Source organism: Acipenser ruthenus, chromosome 27 (assembly GCF_902713425.1).
Source record: "Acipenser ruthenus chromosome 27, fAciRut3.2 maternal haplotype, whole genome shotgun sequence".
Lineage (NCBI taxonomy): Eukaryota > Metazoa > Chordata > Actinopteri > Acipenseriformes > Acipenseridae > Acipenser > Acipenser ruthenus.
In genome coordinates this window covers 6,494,053-6,514,498 of record NC_081215.1, presented here as the reverse complement: position 1 = coordinate 6,514,498, position 20,446 = coordinate 6,494,053, and the positions used below count along the sequence as shown (strand labels likewise).

The window sequence follows — 20,446 nt, the reverse complement described above, 5'->3', positions numbered from 1 at the left end:
AGGGGCAGAGAAATGTTCCTGTAAAACAGACCTAACACGTTTAAAACCACAGACAAGTCTCTTTTTTTTATTTTTATTTTTTATATACATTATTTGAAAGACGGCTGCTACTGTTGGGCACACCCCCACTATATTCAATATCCATAATTAACATATAATAGGCTCAGACAGCGACTTTAACTCGCACTACTGTAGTCTCGCGTCAGTCCGGCCTTACTAACCAAACAAATCAGGAGAGATATTTTAAAGAACTTTTACAAAACTCGTCCAGGTTTGAAACCGCAGTGTAACTTCATAAAATGCCTCCTGTTTAAATGCATCCCAAGTTGGAAATGCGCAATAGCTGTCGCTCATATGGGCAAGCGCAATACCTGTTTCGTTAGTCGCCGTCTGGTTATTTTTTTAATCTAAATTTGAGTAGCGCTTTATTTTTTAGACTAGCGAGATTACTTTGGAATAGCTGTATTTCCACACGTTTTCTACCGTCTTGTGTTGCAGAATAATTTTATTTTATCACGTTTTTTTTTGATAGTTTTGCTAGATTATTGCGTTAGGCAGTAAACGTCTCCGTGCTCTCTCAGGTAGGTAAGGGCTGGATACGGGTCAACTTTTTAAATTGTTGTTTTGTATTTGACAGACCACACTGGTTTAAAAACAACAAAACCACGAAATATTAAAGTTGTCAGTGGACAGTTTTTTTTTTTTTTTGAAATAGCAATATACATTCACACATGTCGCCGTTTTATACTTGTAGGGCGATGTGTGCTTTTGTGCAACGTCAATAAATAAACCATGCATAATTGTACGTATGGGGGTGCAGTTTCCTGGTATGCAAAATTAAATATATCAATGTCAACATATGACGTTACACTGGAAAGACTGAGTGTAGCAACCTTTCCCTCCACCTCCCGGTTACCACTCCCCACCCGCTGCGCTCACTACCTTCAACACCCCTACCGCGTGACCATAATACCTCACGAACCTCAGGTTTAGGGTTAGGTTATTGTTATGCATGAGAGAGAGAACACGTGACTAAACGGGCACAATTGTACTGGTCTCCAAACGTTGCGTAATTCGAATGCAAACATGGAATTTTTCTCCATTCTAGACCTGATCTGACCCAATCTGGAAAGAAGAGGGAGAGTTTTTACCTAACCTGTTCTAGAGCCTCAAGCGATTTTGTAGCCATTCCAGAATTGGCTGCCCATTTTTTGAGGAATTCAAATTCATGTTACAGAAATGCAAGCCACATTCACGCCTGCACCCCACTCCCTATAAAGATAACAAAAGCCAGTCATTTTCTGTTAAGTTTGTCAAAATAAATGACAAGCAAACATATTTTTCTAAACCTTCATTATTCTATTTTATTTTTTAAAAGCTGTTCATACTTTGGGAGTTTTTGGAATCCAATATATCTATGCAGGTTTTACAGGGAGTCTAAATATGGACAACCAGCATGGTTGTATTTAAATGTGGCATGTCATTTCTAACATAAATGCGAATATTTTCATAAAAGTACACTTGAATTAAAATAACCAATGCCAAACAGTTATTCCATGTTTTATCAATGAATGTTTTAATGTATGATCAAGTACAACCCAACATGACCCAGCAGGTGTGCCTAAAAACATGAAAACAATTGAGATTAAGTTTTGTAACTATGATTTCTAGTGCACAAAGTCGGATAATATGTATCCTTTTTAGTTATCTAGAGCTGGAGTGTACCATTTTTAAATGACAGCCAAGAACGGTGTATTGGGAGAGTGTGTTCTGGAATAACCTTGACGCATTGTATTGACCAGCAACAACCTCACAGACGAAGTGCCACTGATAATATGAATCTCTTTTATCTGCAAGCAGTATTGTATGGGATTATGTTGGTGTTTTTAACTGACTGCTCACATTCTTCATGAAAACAGTAAGATCGTCTTAACTAGTATACAACTATTACTGTATAAACTACAGTTTTATAAAGAGCCTTTTATACAGCGATATGGTAGTTGTATATTAATCGTATTACTGACTCTTATAAATTCTATTGAGAGTATATATTGCAAGGCTTGTGGTCTGAACGTGACTAAAGGTCACGAGAACCTGGATTTCAATCTCTGTTTTAGTGCCCATTAAATCAATCCCTGACCTAGGGGCAAGTATCTTTTTGTACTTGTGCACCGATTTAGTTGTAAATCCAGGAGCGAGCGTGCGTGTGTGTGACGCGCACACACGCACGCTAGGAGCACCATAGATGTATCTCACATTAGCTATGCAGGCCTATTTGTATTGTGAAGTTGGGCTTAATATTGGGCCCTATTTTACACTGTGCTGTCTCTCTAAACAAAATTCATTAATGTTTCACATTTTTTCCTTTTTGTGCCTACATTTTATATTTTCATATTGGATGTGCCTCAAACTGGACTAACTTTTTGAATTACCATTTTCTTCCTAGTAAGAAATCCAGTTGCTTGTGGCCTAAATATTCTCTAGAATCCTAGCTAGATTTTTACATAAGACAGAATTCCACTATTTAATGTTAATTAAAACTATTAACATGAAATCTCACTTTAAAGTGCAAGTTTACACAAGTGTGCCGACATGTTTCAGATGTACTAATCCATTAGTATATTTTAAATAAGATAATGCCAAAAAATAATCCTTTAACTGCCCTGCTGTTATTGCTTAAACCACATGAACCTAAAAAAAAAATATATATATATATATATATACCTTTTTTTTTTTTCCCCCAACCCAAACTAACTCTCTGCCTCCCGATTTTTGTTCTCCCCCTTAAACACTACTTCAACAAGGCATACAAACATTTTAAAAAATATAACCGGCAGTGTAACTATCCCAATGCATCACTCTTTCTTTATTTACTAGAATGGTTTGTTCAGAAGAGTAGCACTTCCTTTTTATATTCGACCAATTGGCCTGCTCCCCCGGAATATGTTTGGAGGGGGTGAGAGAGGTACTCGGGTGTGCTCGAATAGCTGTTTTCAAAATGTTTCGAATTGTGCATTCAAAACTGCAAGTTTCCAAAAGTGCTGCATCATCCCTGATCCAGTTGTGCGCTCAAGGGGACGCACAGCATCACACTGGGATCAAGAAAGCCTTTTCAACTGGAAGCCCAGGCTGGTAAAACTGCAGGCATGGCTTAGCTACAGGAGGTACGTGAGGCTGCTAAGCAAGAGACTTAATTTGCAATACAATCAGAAGCAACCCAAATAAACCCTCCCACCCACCTGTCTTCTGCTGAAGGCACAGATTCAAACCACATTGTTCCTTCATCACTAATAATCTTGGTATCTTTAATACTTTAAGCAAGCCTTTTTGAAATGCAGATAATTTTTAAAGGGTTAACCAAAAACCAATACAAGAAACCTAGTCCATGAAATAAGAGCGCTATCTCTCTCTCTCTCTCTCTCGCTCGCTCGCTCGCTCGCACACTGACACAATTGCTGTCCGCAGAGCAAGGTGTCTGTGTAACTCCCAGTTGACTCGTGACCGGTTCAGATAAAAGCTGTATCAGGTTGGAATCTCTTTGGAATCTCTTTGCAGTCAGGCACAGCCCTGAACCCCAGCAAATAATCCATTAGCCGGCCCTGCGTTGTACCAACACTCCTTGCACTGAATACCTAAAGTTAAGTGATATGATTCATTTTGTTGCATTAAGACTCTGACCTTTGGAAAACCTTGAGTTGAGAGCAAATTTCATACATTGGTGGACTTAATGACCTCCTAAAGGTTCAGTTATAGTAAAATCCAAGATGCAGATAAATTGTAGACATTTGGCTCAAATCATTTTATTTTATTTTATTATATATAATATATATATATATATATATATATATATATATATATATATATATATGAGAAAAGAATCCTCCTTTTTTCCTATTGCTTTATAAGGGGACATGCTGTAGTAACAGAAAATGATACTTTAAAAAAATAAAAAATAATAATAATAAATAATAATGACCACAATAGACAATGGAAAAATAGCTAAAGTTATGTGTTGCTTGTAAACAGTAAAGTAATTGAACACTTTAGAGATTAGACATAAATCTGTGACCCCTCCCTTGTAGACTGCCTTGGCACCTGGGGAATCGCTTGTTGCCTGTTGGATTATCCCACCTGGAGCAAGCAGTGTTTCTATTTATAAAGGAGACACTGACCTAGAAATAAAGCCTCTCTGGGATAATACCTCGAGACATTTCTTCTGGACAGCCTGGACAGCACCACATGATCTGCCTGCTGTGCCAAGATGTTTAACCACATTAACAGCTTCACAGTGAAGGGGTCATGTTGGTGTGGCTGGAGGAAGGGGTGCACTATTTGTTAAAGTGTTTGGTACTGGAAGCTGTGAAGTTGCTGGCAACTCTAGTTATTGTTATTATGCTCATTACTTTGCTACCTGATTTTATATGTACAAATTGTCCATTGAGGACAGTGAATTTGTGAAAGAACCTTACATGGTATAGTACCTGTACAATTTCCCGTCACTAAACTGATTTTTGATAACAATATTTATTATATGTGTCATGCATCATCCATTATTATTATTAGTGGTATTTATGATACCACACCAGTGTCAAATCTGAGATTGTCAAGTCATCCTCACACACGCAGTTACTTATGTGAAAGAATCACAAGGCAATTAGTGTTATTTCTACAGGTGATAAAGTTGATATTTATATAATAGTACTATTGCCATATACATACAGACGTGCTCAAATTTGTTGGTACCCTTACAGCTCATTGAAATAATGCTTCATTCCTCCTGAAAAGTGATGAAATTAAAAGCTATTTTATCATGTATACTTGCATGCCTTTGGTATGTCATAGAATAAAGCAAAGAAGCTGTGAAAAGAGATGAATTATTGCTTATTCTACAAAGATATTCTAAAATGGCCTGGACACATTTGTTGGTACCCCTTAGAAAATATAATAAATAATTGGACTATAGTGATATTTCAAACTAATTAGTTTCTTTAATTAGTATCACACATGTCTCCAATCTTGTAATCAGTCATTCAGCCTATTTAAATGGAGAAAAGTAGTCACTGTGCTGTTTGGTATCATTGTATGCACCACACTGAACATGGCCCAGAGAAAGCAAAGGAGAGAGTTGTCTGAGGAGATCAGAAAGAAAATAATAGACAAGCATGGTAAAGGTAAAGGCTACAAGACCATCTCCAAGCAGCTTGATGTTCCTGTGACAACAGTTGCAAATATTATTAAGAAGTTTAAGGTCCATGGAACTGTAGCCAACCTCTCTGGGCGCGGCCGCAAGAGGAAAATCGACCCCAGATTGAACAGAAGGATAGTGCGAATGGTAGAAAAAGAACCAAGGATAACTGCCAAAGAGATACAAGCTGAACTCCAAGGTGAAGGTACGTCAGTTTCTGATCGCACCATCCGTCGCTTTTTGAGCGAAAGTGGGCTCCATGGAAGAAGACCCAGGAGGACTCCACTTTTGACAGAAAAACATAAAAAAGCCAGACTGGAATTTGCTAAAATGCATATTGACAAGCCACAATCCTTCTGGGAGAATGTCCTTTGGACAGATGAGTCAAAACTGGAGCTTTTTGGCAAGTCACATCAGCTCTATGTTCACAGACGAAAAAATGAAGCTTTCAAAGAAAAGAACACCATACCTACAGTGAAACATGGAGGAGGCTCGGTTATGTTTTGGGGCTGCTTTGCTGCGCCTGGCACAGGGTGCCTTGAATCTGTGCAGGGAACAAAGAAATCTCAAGACTATCAAGGCATTCTGGAGCGAAACGTACTGCCCAGTGTCAGAAAGCTCTGTCTCAGTCGCAGGTCATGGGTCCTCCAACAGGATAATGACCCAAAACACACAGCTAAAAGCACACAAGAATGGATAAGAACAAAACATTGGACTATTCTGAAGTGGCCTTCTATGAGTCCTGATCTGAATCCTATCGAACATCTATGGAAAGAGCTGAAACTTGCAGTCTGGAGAAGGCACCCATCAAACCTGAGACAGCTGGAGCAGTTTGCTCAGGAAGAGTGGGCCAAACTACCTGTTAACAGGTGCAGAAGTCTCATTGAGAGCTACAGAAAACGTTTGATTGCAGCGATTGCCTCTAAAGGTTGTGCAACAAAATATTAGATTAGCGGTCCCATCATTTTTGTCCATGCCATTTTCATTTGTTTTATTATTTACAATATTATGTTGAATAAAAAATCAAAAGCAAAGTCTGATTTCTATTAAATATGGAATAAACAATGGTGGATGCCAATTACTTTTGTCAGTTTCAGAGAAAATTGTGCATTCTTTGTTTTTTGTGGAGGGGTACCAACAAATTTGAGCACGTCTGTATTAAATACTATTATATAATATTTGACAATAATATAATTTGTTGGATGCATAACATAACCTTGTTGACGGATATTTTAATTGATTTATTGGCATACTGACTTGGCACGTCCACAACTGAGTGACTGAGCGATCCAAGTAGACATTTTCTGGACAGATGTTTTTTTCAGGTGCAGATTACAGTAAATTCAGACACAGGGGTGCTGTACACTGCACTAAACCTCTGTCTACTGACTGAGCTAGCCAGTAAACACATTCAGCTCTAGCTGATACACACGAACAGCAGACCTGGCTAGAGTTAGTTTTTACCCGCATGTACTCCATGATCTGATCTCCTCCAGTCCATTGTGTCTACAGTGTGGTTTACAGACAGACAGCTTTGATTGTAAAAATACTCTACCTCTCTCTGTTGGCACAGAATTTGCAGTACCATGCACAGCCTGAATTTGAGTCTATGAACCAAACAGACAAGCTCTGCAGCTCAGGCAATCCAAACAGATTACCTTCAAGTGCAAATAGACATTGTACATTTTCTCTTCTTTTATGCCCTTTCTCATTCTTGTATTTAAGATATTTGCAATGCTGTTGAAGAAATTACTTTTTTTATATGCCCTGGTGCTTTTCACTGTTTTTGAAAAGCTCAGTTGTTGTTAAACCAATTCAAAACACACTTCCAGATGATGTTACCCCCCCCCCCCCCATTAGTAAAACACTGAATTTGAGCAATGACACTTGGAACTACTTGGAACCATTTGCAAATGTGAAAATGTAAGTTACAAAAAATGTTGTGATGCAGAAAAAAAGCCTGTTTTCAATATTGGCTTTCCTTTTACTTTTTGTGTTATTCCCCAGCCTATAAGGGGTCTCCGAAGCCAAATCATCCCTGGTTCTTTTTGCTGTATGTAGAAGGAGAGAAACTACTTTTGGAGAATGTAAACAAACAGGCTGATCTGCTTTCTGATTAAACTAGAAAGCCCTGGAGGCATTGTGTTTCTTGTAATGACATTCCAACATGTTTTTTATATTATGCATATCTTTCAGAAATGAAGCCATTTTTATCTTTTTGGCTATTTGACCTATCCTAACAGCTAAGATCTTTCTAGAAATGTTGTGCAGTAATCGGAAAAGGGGGTTCAAGTTAATCCTGAAATGCTGGGAAGGAGAGAAATGTCCAACTTTCACACAATGGAAACATCTAATGCTATATGTATTACAGCTGGGGAGGCTCTACCAGACAAAGGAAAATGTAATTGTTTCCTTAATGTGGGGACCATTTAAATTAATTACACAGTGATGTGTGTTACTGTCGGCTTACTACAGTGATATTTTACAAATGTTGTAACATATGCTGTCTTTATATTCCTATTATGTAATTATCACCTGAAGGTATATGTTCGTTTATATATTTGAGTGTTTGTTTGTATTATAAGATTGCATGTGTTATTTAAAAATATAAGACACAAGAATAATTCTGTGTTGAACTGGACCGATTTGATGGCCATTTCAGCTGTAAACCAAGTGAGTATCCTTGGAGCAGGCAAGTCCTGTATAATGTTTCTTTTAGTTTAATATCTTGAGCTCTGTTAGAAATTAGAAAACATTTCTTCCGCTAAGGGGGAGCTTTTGATAATGTCAGAAAATAGAATGAGCTGGCTAACCATTTGACTCGTTCGAATGTTTGAGTGGAGAATTGCAATGAGACTGATATCTCCCCACCCGGTACAAAGTGCTACTGTGACTGAATGGGCTGTATGGTGACAATTTACAGAGCCTTTTTAAACTTGTCATGGTGGCTGATCTACACCGCTGATCTACACATAACATAATCAGCCTACTGCATGAATTGAGTTCTTGGGAGGCCCTGTTGAAGGAAGTTGTTAGCCATGTTGAAAATATTAAAGAGCAAATGTCATTTGAATTAGTTATGTACATTCCCCATACTATTGTATGGTGGCTGCCATCATTATTGGTGGTTCTGGGTATGTTCTTTTTAAACTTCCTCACTCAATTCAAATCGGTTAACAATATAACCATGCCCACTCATATGTTAAGTAGGTGGAGTCGATTTTCATCTCTAGGACTACTTGCTATACTGACTTTTGAAGGTAAAACTACTTCGAGGGCATTTGTTGAGTGGCTTTGACTGACTAACCTCCTATTTAAATTAGCTGTGTAGCAAGGCTTGAAATGAGCAGTTACAATGCAAGTGGGAAATTTGTCATCTAGAAGAAACCTTCCACTTGCATGAAGTTTTCAGATTATGTAACTGCTGTACAGTATTTTAAATTGAGAAGACTATTACAGTGATGGAAATAAGACTCCTATTAGGAGGTAGAGGGTACCCATTGATGTAAGGCATCACAACAATAAGCAACGCATTTAAAACGGGCACAGTGAATAAAGGACATTCCGAAGGTCATTTTCCTGACCTGCCTTTTCAAATTCTGATGAGTTCCAGCAGGATGGATCAAGAACTTTCCAGCCCTTGACCGCTGCATAGAGAACTATCAAAGTCTTGAATTTTTCAACTTCTGACAATCTACAAGGTTGTACACAGGAAGAATGGTTCATGTATACTTATGTTTTCCTTTACAATTGGATTCAGTCTAGGATAGACACTTGAACATCTCAAGAACTGCCTCTGCTCTGCCCATTAACCCACTCTGACTCCCACTCTGTCTCCCGGTCCCAGTTCTCTATGCAAGTGCAAGCTAACTTATGTTATGTAGCGACATATATATACAAATGCACACGCATGTAGGTGGTTGAAGCTTGTATCCTACTCTGGCATGTGTAGGTCTTGATTCTTGCAGCTCAGTGAAAAGGCAGCTCTGTTAATGCAATATCGATGATCAAGGCAAGAAAGTAAGCATTTACATGATTCTTTCCTGAGCCCTCTGCATGTATTGAGTTACCAGAATTGCTTCAATTTCATTCAATTGAATTCCCTCTTTTGTAGTTCTTGTCCCTCTCTGTAAACCATACTGTTCAACTGAAATATTTAATGCTGGCATCTGGACTCTACCACTACCATGAAGCCTCATGGAGAAACCCAACAGTCCTGCCCTTTTTTAAATGACACAGGAAAAAATGTAGTTGTATAACCGCTGGCTCATCCCAGCCCTGGTTCACAGAAACAGGAGTTTATGAAACTGTTTAGGTAGTCCCCCTGTTGGCTCTTTACAGTCCATACCAAGTGATTCTTGTGGAACCGCAATGGCTTCAGCTTCTTAACAGCCTGTGTTAAGAAGCTGAAGATTGTCCAGTGACCCAGTAACTCGAGATGTGGAAACGTGACTGCAATAATTTGCACAGAAAATGAAAAGTGAGAGAGAAGCAACTGCTTGTGCACTGATATGCTTATGATTTGGGAGCAGAGTTGTCGCAGCGCTCCTATAATACAAATGCATTCTGACTTCAGAGTATGAGCTATGTGTAGGACTGAGGAGACAAATAGGCCCGAGAGGTAAGATTGTAGGTCTGTAATAACGTATTTGAAGCCGCTGTAATGAAAGATGTCCGATTTTTAATTAAAGTATGATTACAGGGGCCCATTTTATACCAAACCAGTGGAAATCTAGATGTCAGTGGTTTCATCTGAAACAAATATCCCTGATTTCCTCATTCCTAATTAATTTGGTCAGAAAATAAAATTTTGGAAAAATCTAATGAAAATTTGAGTTGCACAGGCTTTTTAACCTGCAAACCTCAAAAGCTAGATATCTTTCGCAAACAGGCTCCTTTTGAGCTCGGTGATACTCCTATGGGGATTCAAGCTTCAGTTAAAGACAAACACCTGCACCCTTGATCCCAGCACCTCTTACGCCATAATGATTACTTTTCGCACTGTAACAACGTCCAATTGATAAATATCAATTGTTCTCCTAATCACAAACTGTTTACATTGCCTGGGCAAACCAAGTTATTTATGGCTACTTAAATAGAAATCTGTTTTTTTTTTTTTTTTTTTTTTTTTTTTTTAACCCACCAAGTCACTTATTTACACTTAGTCAGGAATAATAAACAATGCTTTAAAAAAGCTAGAGAAGTTATTTTGACCTTGCTTATTTATAATCTAGTTTGAAATGTTGACCTTTTTTATTTTTCCTTTTAAAAAATAAAAAATAAATTTGGGGGCAAAAAAATGCTGCTTCTGTTGAGGCCAAATAGACTCCTGGTCTCAGTGTGGGCGTTGTGCCTCTGGCCTTCCTATAGAAAACTCTCTGGCCATAGTGAGCTTGATCATGTGACACACCTATCGCTGACGCAAGCTTGTGAGTGGACCCTGCTGAGATGGGCAACCTGCTTTCAGACCTCCCTGTGACCAGTCACTGGTGCCCTTCTCATTGCGTATTTAAACAATTTTATTGCCACTAGAAGCTGCATGTCAAGGAATCGGCCACAGCAAATGTACATTCCTTCATTCACTAAAGTGCAGAGTGATAATACTGTATATGGAGAAAGGCAATTCACTAAACAACTCTTTTAGTATGAGTCGTCCTCTATAGGGGTACAAAAAAGTAAAATGTAATGATCAAGGTTTAGAAAAATGGGTTGAACTTCTTCACTTTCCATTTGAGGCCTTTTGTTTTCTTAGAGTTTATGGTATCTAATCCAAACTGTGTTATATTAAACGTGTGTGCATGTTAATATGAACAGACTCCACTCCTTTAGTAATCCTATATCAGATAACAGTGGTGGGGAGTACTGTGTTACATGTAATGCAGGGATGGAAAAAAGATTCCTATTGCATAGCAGTTTTGCCCATTTACAGGTTTTACTACGATTTTGATTAGCCACAGTCTATAGGTAACGAGTTCAGGTGTCTCTGATTTAAACTCATAGTAAAACCTGGAATGGATCAAACTACTATGCAATAGGAGTCTCATTTCCATCCCTGTAATGAGTTACTGTAATCTGATTAAATTCAATAACATTGTAAATTAGGGAGAAAAGCAGGTGTAAAATAATTGGGCACTCAAATAAAAAAAAAACTATGCACAACGTCAACAGTGCAAGTTAAACCTTGTATATCCAATGAAGGCATTTTTCATATTAGAGGAGGGAATGAGTGGGTTCAATAGCTGACTATTTGGAGCCGCATCCTGACCAAATGGAACAAATAGTTGTCTCCTAAGATGTAAACTGTTCCTGTTCCTGTTTAAGTTAATAAGTTACTGTAACTAGTTACAATTTTATTCAAGTAACTAACAGATTTACTTTTAAATCTTCCCCAGCACTGGCAGATAACCCAAATTATAATGACACCCCTTTTAAGATGGAAACAGTACTACTCTAAATCCAATAACTATTTCCAAAATATGTGGCTAGATGGACCAGCAGGTTTAATTCAGTGCCTTTTCACCTTGTCGCAGTGGAGTTGTAATCTAGCTGTTTAGGTCACAAGTAGAATGAGTTTGGTTGTTTCTCGAACTAGCCCCTGGTGGACAGTTCTGTCCACATCCCAAATCCTTCACACAACTGATTGAGTTTAGTAAGTCTGCTACAAACACGAGTTTCCTATGTTTTCAAGGAACTAACTTCAAGTTACATAAGCAAGCAACAATGCACCTCTTTCATTTTCATAGTCGAGTATGCTTGTATAGCTTAATAGGCTTCACAATCCAATGGCACTGTATGTTAACGACAGTACAGTGAGCCATTATAATGAACCTCATAATGAGGGACGCTTGCCCCTGGAGAAATGAGTTCACAGTTATGCAATTAAAGAAAATTGCTTGGAGGAAGTTCTTATGCTTGGCATTGAATATAAACCTGCAATGCCCCATTCTCTTGTCATGGCAGAGGCTGGTAATTACCGGTGTCTAAGTTGTTAAAATACTAGCAAATAGTTTTTCTGAGGTTTTCTTGTTCCTAAGGTCTGTCGGTTACTGGTATTGTAATACTGGAGACAGGAAGGACAGCAACAATCATGTACTAATGGTGTATTTGAAGTGGCTACGATGGACAACAAATCCAGTAACCAGGACCAGAACATTTTAGGATACCCAAAAAATGGAATAGAAGTATGATTACTTCAAGATGACTTATTCCTAACCCTGCTGGTGCCAGTGATTTGAATAAAATATACTAACAGTTTCCTCATTCCTAATCTGTTTTGTTTGTTTAAGAAAATGAACTTTCCCTTGAAGATAGCATAGGTGCACGCAACCTTCCCCAAGCATTGGCAGCCATCATCTGTAATGTAGCTTGAGAAATGCAAGACGTTTTATAGGACCTCCTGTAAAACTCACAATCTGTCATAAAACAATGAAACCATCTAGCAGCAACATACAGTAGCAGCCAGACAACGTCTGTGTCCTTATTTACATTTCAAAACTAAACAATTAGTTACCATAGCTAATCCTGTCTACTTATCCTAAAGGTCATATTTTAAATGGATACACACATTCAGGTTTGATTGGTACAATGCTCTGTAGATTTGAGGCAGCTTAGGCTCCCTGTACATCACACTGCAATGCATTGGCATGAGCGTCGCTCTGCTGCAAGTCGTTTATTTGTTAGTATTTTAGCTGATCAGGAAAAGCCTCTGAGATGACTGGAAACCAGTATATCCTAATACTTTTAGAGTATGCTAAAATACTGAGGCACACTGAAGTGATAGACACCTCTTTGAGTTCATGACAACCATGTGGCTTGCTCCTGTGACCTATTGACCAGTTGATAAACTGAGCAGGTGCGCACCATCAATTAAATTACATTGCTGTCATCACCTGTCCCAGAGGCGCTCACAGATTTGACTGTTCATTAACTTCTACACTGATTTAATGCAAGAACATACACTGGGGAATAGTGTTAGGCGCTTGTTAATATTGCATTATCTTTCTTTTCCATTCTTTACTAGATTTACCATAGAAATAATAACTAACTGCTACATATACATACATCAATGAAATGTTATCTTAACTGAGTTTATCTCTATTAATCAGTGTCTATTATTTATTTCTTAGCAGATGCCCTTATCCAGGGTGACTTAATTGTTACAAGATATCACATTATTTTTACATACAATTACATTATTTTTTATACATTATTTTTACATACAATTACCCATTTATGCAGTTGGATTTTTGCTGGAGCAATCTAGGTAAAGTACCTTGCTCAAGGGTACAGCAGCAATGTCCCCCACCTGGGATTGAACCCACGACCCTCTGATCAAGAGTCCAGAGCCCTAACCACTACTCCACACTGCTGCCTAAATGGCACGATCCAGTGAATGGCAATCCTTGGTTTCAACATGTTTATTGCATTTTATTCAGGTAGGGTACTGGAACTGAAATTGGATAAACTTGAAGGTACAGGAGGCCTGGATCGCTCTGATGAAAATTGATCCATCCTTAAGAACATGCATGGAGTAAAATATTGAATGCAATTTACAAGGGGTTTGGGGAAACTAAAATGATTTTAACAATTTAATGGTTACCCATAGAAAAAGCACAGCAAAGTGCAATAAAGCATAGCGACAGAATGGCAAAGCATTGGTAAGCATTATAAAGACCAATATAAAACTGTAAAAACACCATGCAGGATTATTGGGGTAAACTTTTATAAGTGGGGGGGGGGGGTCAGACTTTAAATGGAAGACCTATACAGATTGTACTAATGAAAATTCTTGAATTGATTGATCTGCCTAGCTATACCATAAAGGGTAAGGCAAGTTTTAGGCGTGTCAATAGAAGCAATGGCCAAAAACACTTCCTCAAAGCTGTGCCTTCAAGACTAGAATGCTGTGCCTGTGATGGCAGTTCATCTGGAATAGTTAAATACTGATGTATTGCTCGGGGAACTAGGGGATAGGGAAGGACTCGATATAATATATAATATATATTCTCTCTCGCTCTCTCTTTCTCCGTGCAATGCTAAAGCAAGCACCTCTATGGATATTGGTGTAAACAGTTACTGTAGAGTTCTCTCTCCCAGCACTTAATATCTGGAGCCCCGTGTCCATAACAACTCCTGATTTTTAAAGTAGTACTACAAACATGTTTTGAAATAAAGAATTTTAAATCTCAACCAGATCAGATCCCATGGCTTTTTCTTATATTAAAAAAAAAAAAAAACCCAGTTGGCTGCTGTACAGTTTACTACCAAATTAAGTAAACTACTTGAATAGGATTATAGTCCCTTTGCAAGCATGGACATGCTTAAAGGTTAAATCCAGCATTTCAGCTTGATCAAAGTGGACTGGCAACCTTTTGCAACCCAAATACAAAAACTGAACAACAATTGACCAATTGTGTGCCACCCCCTAGGAACCCCCGGTCATGGTCAGCAGTGACACAGTCTGGATTCGAACCTGTGATCTCCAGGCTATAGGGTGCATCCTGCACTCCATGTGGAGCGCCATTAGGGAGCCCAATTTTATCATTTTATATTTTAAGTTTGAGTCTACAGTAAACTGATTCCTGTGACCAAAAACTTGCTATATGCATCCAAGCTACATCATACTGGTCGGTGTGAAAGTTCTCATCATGGACACAGACCAGGTTAAAGTCCTGCAATACAGTGCCATGAAGGACTCGGCACTCATTTCAGAACACCAGCCTTGTTGCAGGAGGCAACATCTCTAATACACTATGGTCCTTATATTGCACTAACCGATTATTTGGATTGAGCTCTCCACAGAAATCAGGAGCTGTCTATCAGGTGGGGGGCATTGGTGTTGATTGGGCTAAATTACCATTCCAAGTGAAACGCTTGAAGAATCGGCTGTTTGGGTTTGTGTTTGATCGCTGCTTTTCTCAGTCTGAAGAACAGTGATCCACACAAACCCAAGCAGCTTTTCCTCACTTGTTTCACTTGGAATGGTAAATTAGTCCAATCAACACCAATGACCCGCTCCTGTGGAGAGCTCACTCCTTATAATAGGTTCGTACAGCCCTAATATAGTAGTGGCTAAAACACTGTGGCTTACTATAGTAAAGAATTGGATCAGTGGTTTAACAACTCTTATAATTAGTGACAAGACTCACACGAGGCAGCATATCAACATCTGTGCACATCCAAAAAAACTTCAAAAGCAAGTTCCAAGCCAAGAAGCATCGCTTATACATCCAAGCCTGGGAACTGTGTCCTTTCTTGGAAATATGTATAGAAAAGTGCTCCTTTCAAGTAGTACAGTATGTACTAGTGGAGCCATGTAAAAACCTGTACAGTACAGAGTATATAAGCAACTTCCTTTTGGCTGTAGCAGATGTTCCAGCATGAATACCTTTGCAGTGTAAACTCACTCTAATCCACAGAACCAATCTCACTTCTACACAAATTAATCCAAATCCTGAAAGACCAATTAGATTAAATATAGAAGATACTGCATCTTTGTAACGAATGGAAAAAACACTTTAAAGCTCATTATGATGTCTGGAGGTAAGAATCGATGGCTGTAATCTAGAGCATCACTCAAGCCTGGGGGGGGGGGGGGGGGGGTGGGCGACTCATCAGGAAAAGGGATTGATTTGAATTTGACAAAGATTAGATTGAGCTTGCTTCACCCCAATCAGACTAATGGCTGAGCTGAAGGCAGACCTTGAAGAGACAGACACTCCTTTACCGCAACATGTTGAGTGGGTAGATTTAATCAAAAAATAACAGGGGTCATGTATGACCTGTGGTGTTGCTATAATCTATATAGTAATGATCAATGAAACTGTCGGGAGTACTGCATTGCTATATAGACCCAGTAAAATGAGGTGGTACTGTATTACAGTCTGATTGAGTTAAATTAGGCTTGTCTTGCTGTATTACTTGGTGAAATAAGAGTTACTAAATAATGCACGGAGCAGCTGTCATTGGAAAGGTAACTATGGCAATGAAACTGCACTATCTGAAGCAGTAAGCATGTCTCAGAGATGACAGTCAGAGCAGGTATAACATATTCCAGTGAGGCTTTTCATAATGCAACACCATACAACATGTACAGCAATCCTTCCTTGTTACAGTTTGATCTTTTTAATCCTGTGGGGATTGTCTTCAGGTTTTTAAAGGTATTTGTCATATTCATCATTATCTGTTGATCGCATTATGCTACTCTTGTTCCACTCCCCCTCCCAGGTTTTGTACTGTAAATAGTTTCCAATACAAACACAAAGTAAAATGCCAAACACTGATTTGATAATTATAGAAGATAATGAACAATCTTTCCAAAGTTAATTTTTATTGGATGACGGGACAGACATCTGTACCAAAGCTTACAGGGCTTGATCCTATCAAACAGTGAGATGGCAAATTCAAGGACAAGAGAGAGCATAAGAAAGAGCATAGCCTTTTTTCAAAACTATATCTATGTTGAACACAATGAGTTGCAGAGTCCCTTTGACACTGTCCTTTTTAGAATGAGGTGACAGATTACCGTAAAATATATCATACAAGATTCACATGTGTATAGGTAAACCCCTTATTGGGATTTCAACAGAGATCGGAAACAAATTTACTAATCGAATAATAGGCAGGTAATAAGCAACCATAAGTGCATGTTATTATATATAGTAACTTTATCATTAAAAAGCAATACACATGTAGTCTCTTCACTAAGCATTCAATTATAACTGAAAACAAGCATGTGCTGGTAATATAATATAAAATGATAGGGCATGTTGGCGATGTGATCTATCAGTCGATGTTTAATTGAGGTTGGCAATGCTTGTGTGCCTATTTGCATGTATATAAAGCACAGACAGTTTCCAACAATTATTGGGACAGATGAGTAAATACAGATACCTTCTTCCCTACATTTCTTGGCAGCCCTGAAATATATAATTGAACATGTGCAAAAGATTGTAATGAGCAAGCCATCCGACAATGGTAGCCTAAAATGTCATACATTTTCTAGGAAGGTAAAATGACAGAGGATAGGGCATTAATTACCCAATTTACCCCACTCAGACCTCAAATAGCAGTATTCAAACTGTGATTGTCAAGGCTGGTTCACGATTTAATAAATGTGTAGGTCCTTGGTGATCTTAAGAACAAGGATGTCAGGAGCAAGTCGGTGGAAAGTCATCCTATAACTCTGCACACAGAGCAGGTGGGTGGGTTTATCTTTCTCCCTTTTGCCTGATCAGCCCTGTTATATTCCTCAGCTGATTGGTGTTCTCACAGATTCGCAACCTCAAACTAAATTAAAACGCATCACACCCGCGGCTTTGCGAGGCTAAATCCTTGCCCTTCTCAGAAGCAGGGAAAGCCATCAGGCCACTGGAATTAATGCTAAAGCCGTGGGTTTCTGCACGTTGGCACGTTAATCTGTCCTCTTGGAGATCAGAGGCCTTCTGAACTACTTGAAACTTGGGAAGTTATCCAAGAATTCCTTAATAGTCAATACCAAGCATTAACTGTTTACATTACAGTGGAGTTCAAATATCATATGAGTTTTATTAGCGTTTGAGGTACACTGACACCTGCTTTTCCATGTTAACTGTCTCATATAATTTACTTTATGTAATATTTCAAATCGGTGCTCATTCCACATGTATGTTACCATGAGCACTCCTTATCTGCACGTCCAAGGAACCAGTAGCCATTTTAAAACTAAGTAAAAAAATAAATAAATAAATAAATAAAAAATGGTAACCGAGGCTACGAGAGGACCTCCTGCACACTTTTAACAAATGCTTAATGCTGATTTGCTTGATTTGTCTCATGTGATTTTTAAAATTTCAATTTATGGCAAATTATCTGACCACGTCTTCCACAAACTTCCCATTGCAGCTGAATTGCCTGAAGGCTGATTTCCTTGAGTTACACACACTTTTATTCACTGTCTCAAGCATGTCAAATATTTGCAGTAAAAAAGTTTGTGGCAATAAACTGAAGCCATTAGTGCAAGTACTTGAGTCCACTTTTTTTTTTTAGGTCAAGAAAGTTTCAGGACTGACTGATATTGTAATAATGGCTAAGAACCAAAATACTGGTCAGGTGTTTAATTTGCAAATTTACCATTGAAAGAGAAACAGCTGCTTGGATTTGTGACTGACTCTTCCCCTGGACTCCATGGAGAACAGCAACCACACAAACCCAAGCAGTGGTTTCTTCAGTTTCACTTTGAATGGTAGATCAGCCCAATCGGCACCAATGACCCTCACCTTATTGTCAGTCTGATTTAATTAGTTGGTGCAGCTCTATGGCTTACTGATAAAATCTCGACTGGTTCCCTGCCCTGCTCTCAAAGTTAACTCTTTCAGTGGACTACAATGATTATTTCAGACAGAGGTAAATAAATACATTGTAATATAATAGTGATCATGACATTTCTGTGGCGTGTTCCTCTGTAATAAACTCCCTTGTTCAAATTATGGATTCGGGATTTCCATTTATTACCTTGTAATATGCAACAGCAATGCCATTAACCCGTGGGTCAACATTCAGAATGAAGGTGTACCATCAGCATTACATGCATAGATTTTCACTGTGCAACTGTTCTAGTGGATCCAAAAGGCAAAACTGTTGATTTTCCTGTACAAAGCTATAGTAAATTTCCACTTTGGGATGCTATTCTTGGTGCTGCTGGCTGACTCCAGTAGATGAGATTCCCCAATGGGGTTTTGCCGCAGGTCAGTTAACACCAGTGCATCCCAAATCGAGGACGAGGAAGCAGCTCTGCGAACTAGACCCTCGTCGCTTGCCTTGTATAATTCATCTTTCATATTGTGTTTCCTGCTATCGGAAGTAATGAAGTGATTAGAGCTCCTCTCAAATAACCAAAAAGCAATCTGCAGAGCCAGGAACTAATAACATCCTATTTCTGCTAGATTCCTAATTAGTGTTAAGTGGTCATCGGTAATGAATTGATTCCATAACACCAGCTGTGCATTTCCATTTCCTATCTAGATCTTTTACATGTTTTGAAAGAGGCACAAGTAATATAAAACAGGTATTTTACATAAAATGTTATCTGGTACCATACAAGGTTAGAGAAATTTCTCGGTTTGCATGCCTTACTTTCAGGTACTTTTTAAAGTTGCACTTCCTTGGTTATTTCACCTCAGCAGTGCCAATCGTTGGCTGCAATGTCAGTCATTAGAGGAAGCAGCTGGTTGGTTAATGACAAATTAAGCTGCTGAAGGGGTGAGGGACACCTCTCCTGGTGAAATGACTTACTTGGATTTAATCTTGCACCTCTTACTATAGGACATGCAAAGAAGACTATTTTAACTAGTATTGTAGTAGATATCCTGTTTTTAAATACAATGCATTTCTTTTAAAAACTGCAGTGGTTACCTATATAGCGAATGGAAATTCACAATCAGCCAGGTTTATGGAATTAGTTAATTAGCATTAAAATGCCTTTTTAATGTTTCCTACTACTTTACAGTTTTTCAATACTTCTTGCCCATGGAAACCAGGTTATTGCTGTAGCTGTGAATAGGGGTATTTTATTCTTCAGCTGGTCTTGAACTTTGGAATTGCTACTTTTAAACTCAAGAGGATTACAGCTTTTAATCATTAAGGGAAAATGTCAGCATTGCTATTCAACAATGTTTCAATATAATCGCTGTTCTCCTGGTATATTTATTATTGGATTCGCAAAGGTATTTTGAATTGTGTGTTTTTTGCCTTTCCCGTGATGTAGGTCACATGGTTACTATGACTTACCTAGCCTACCTTAGTTTACATATGTCTGTGGCAGACAACAGAAACTGAAGAGTAGCTCCTAAACGTGTAGTCAAAGCATCTTAACACACTTACATAAAATACATGTAAAGCAATTTGTGGATCTCTAATCTTTCAGGTTATCCTAACTCTAACCCCTAAGCATGATCCTAAGTAATTCAAATAAACAATGTATTTTCATAGACCTCCTTTTTATAAGGTTTTTATAAATTAATACACTACTGAAATGTCATTATATTAACATTGCCCAGCTTTTATTCTATGAAAAATAGACTCCCTTGTTAGTTCTGTGTAGGATTGTATACTCCCACAGTTCTTTGTAATCGTTATTGCTGTCGGGTGCACTTGACCTCAGTTTATTAGTACTGTATCTAACCACCTTATAATTCTGTTATCACTTTTGCTTCTTGTCCAATAGAATTTGAAAAAATGCAAATTTAGCATAACACTGAATGATTTAGCTGTTCATCTACCTGA

The 20,446-nt window shown here is 38.3% G+C and overlaps 1 long non-coding RNA gene across 1 annotated transcript in view; it reads left to right on the top strand.

Moving 5' to 3' along the window:
• The window catches only part of LOC131701827 (uncharacterized), a 55,007-nt gene that overhangs the window by 13,450 nt on the left and 21,111 nt on the right, over nt 1–20,446 (top strand). The gene's annotated exons all lie outside the window — the stretch shown is intronic.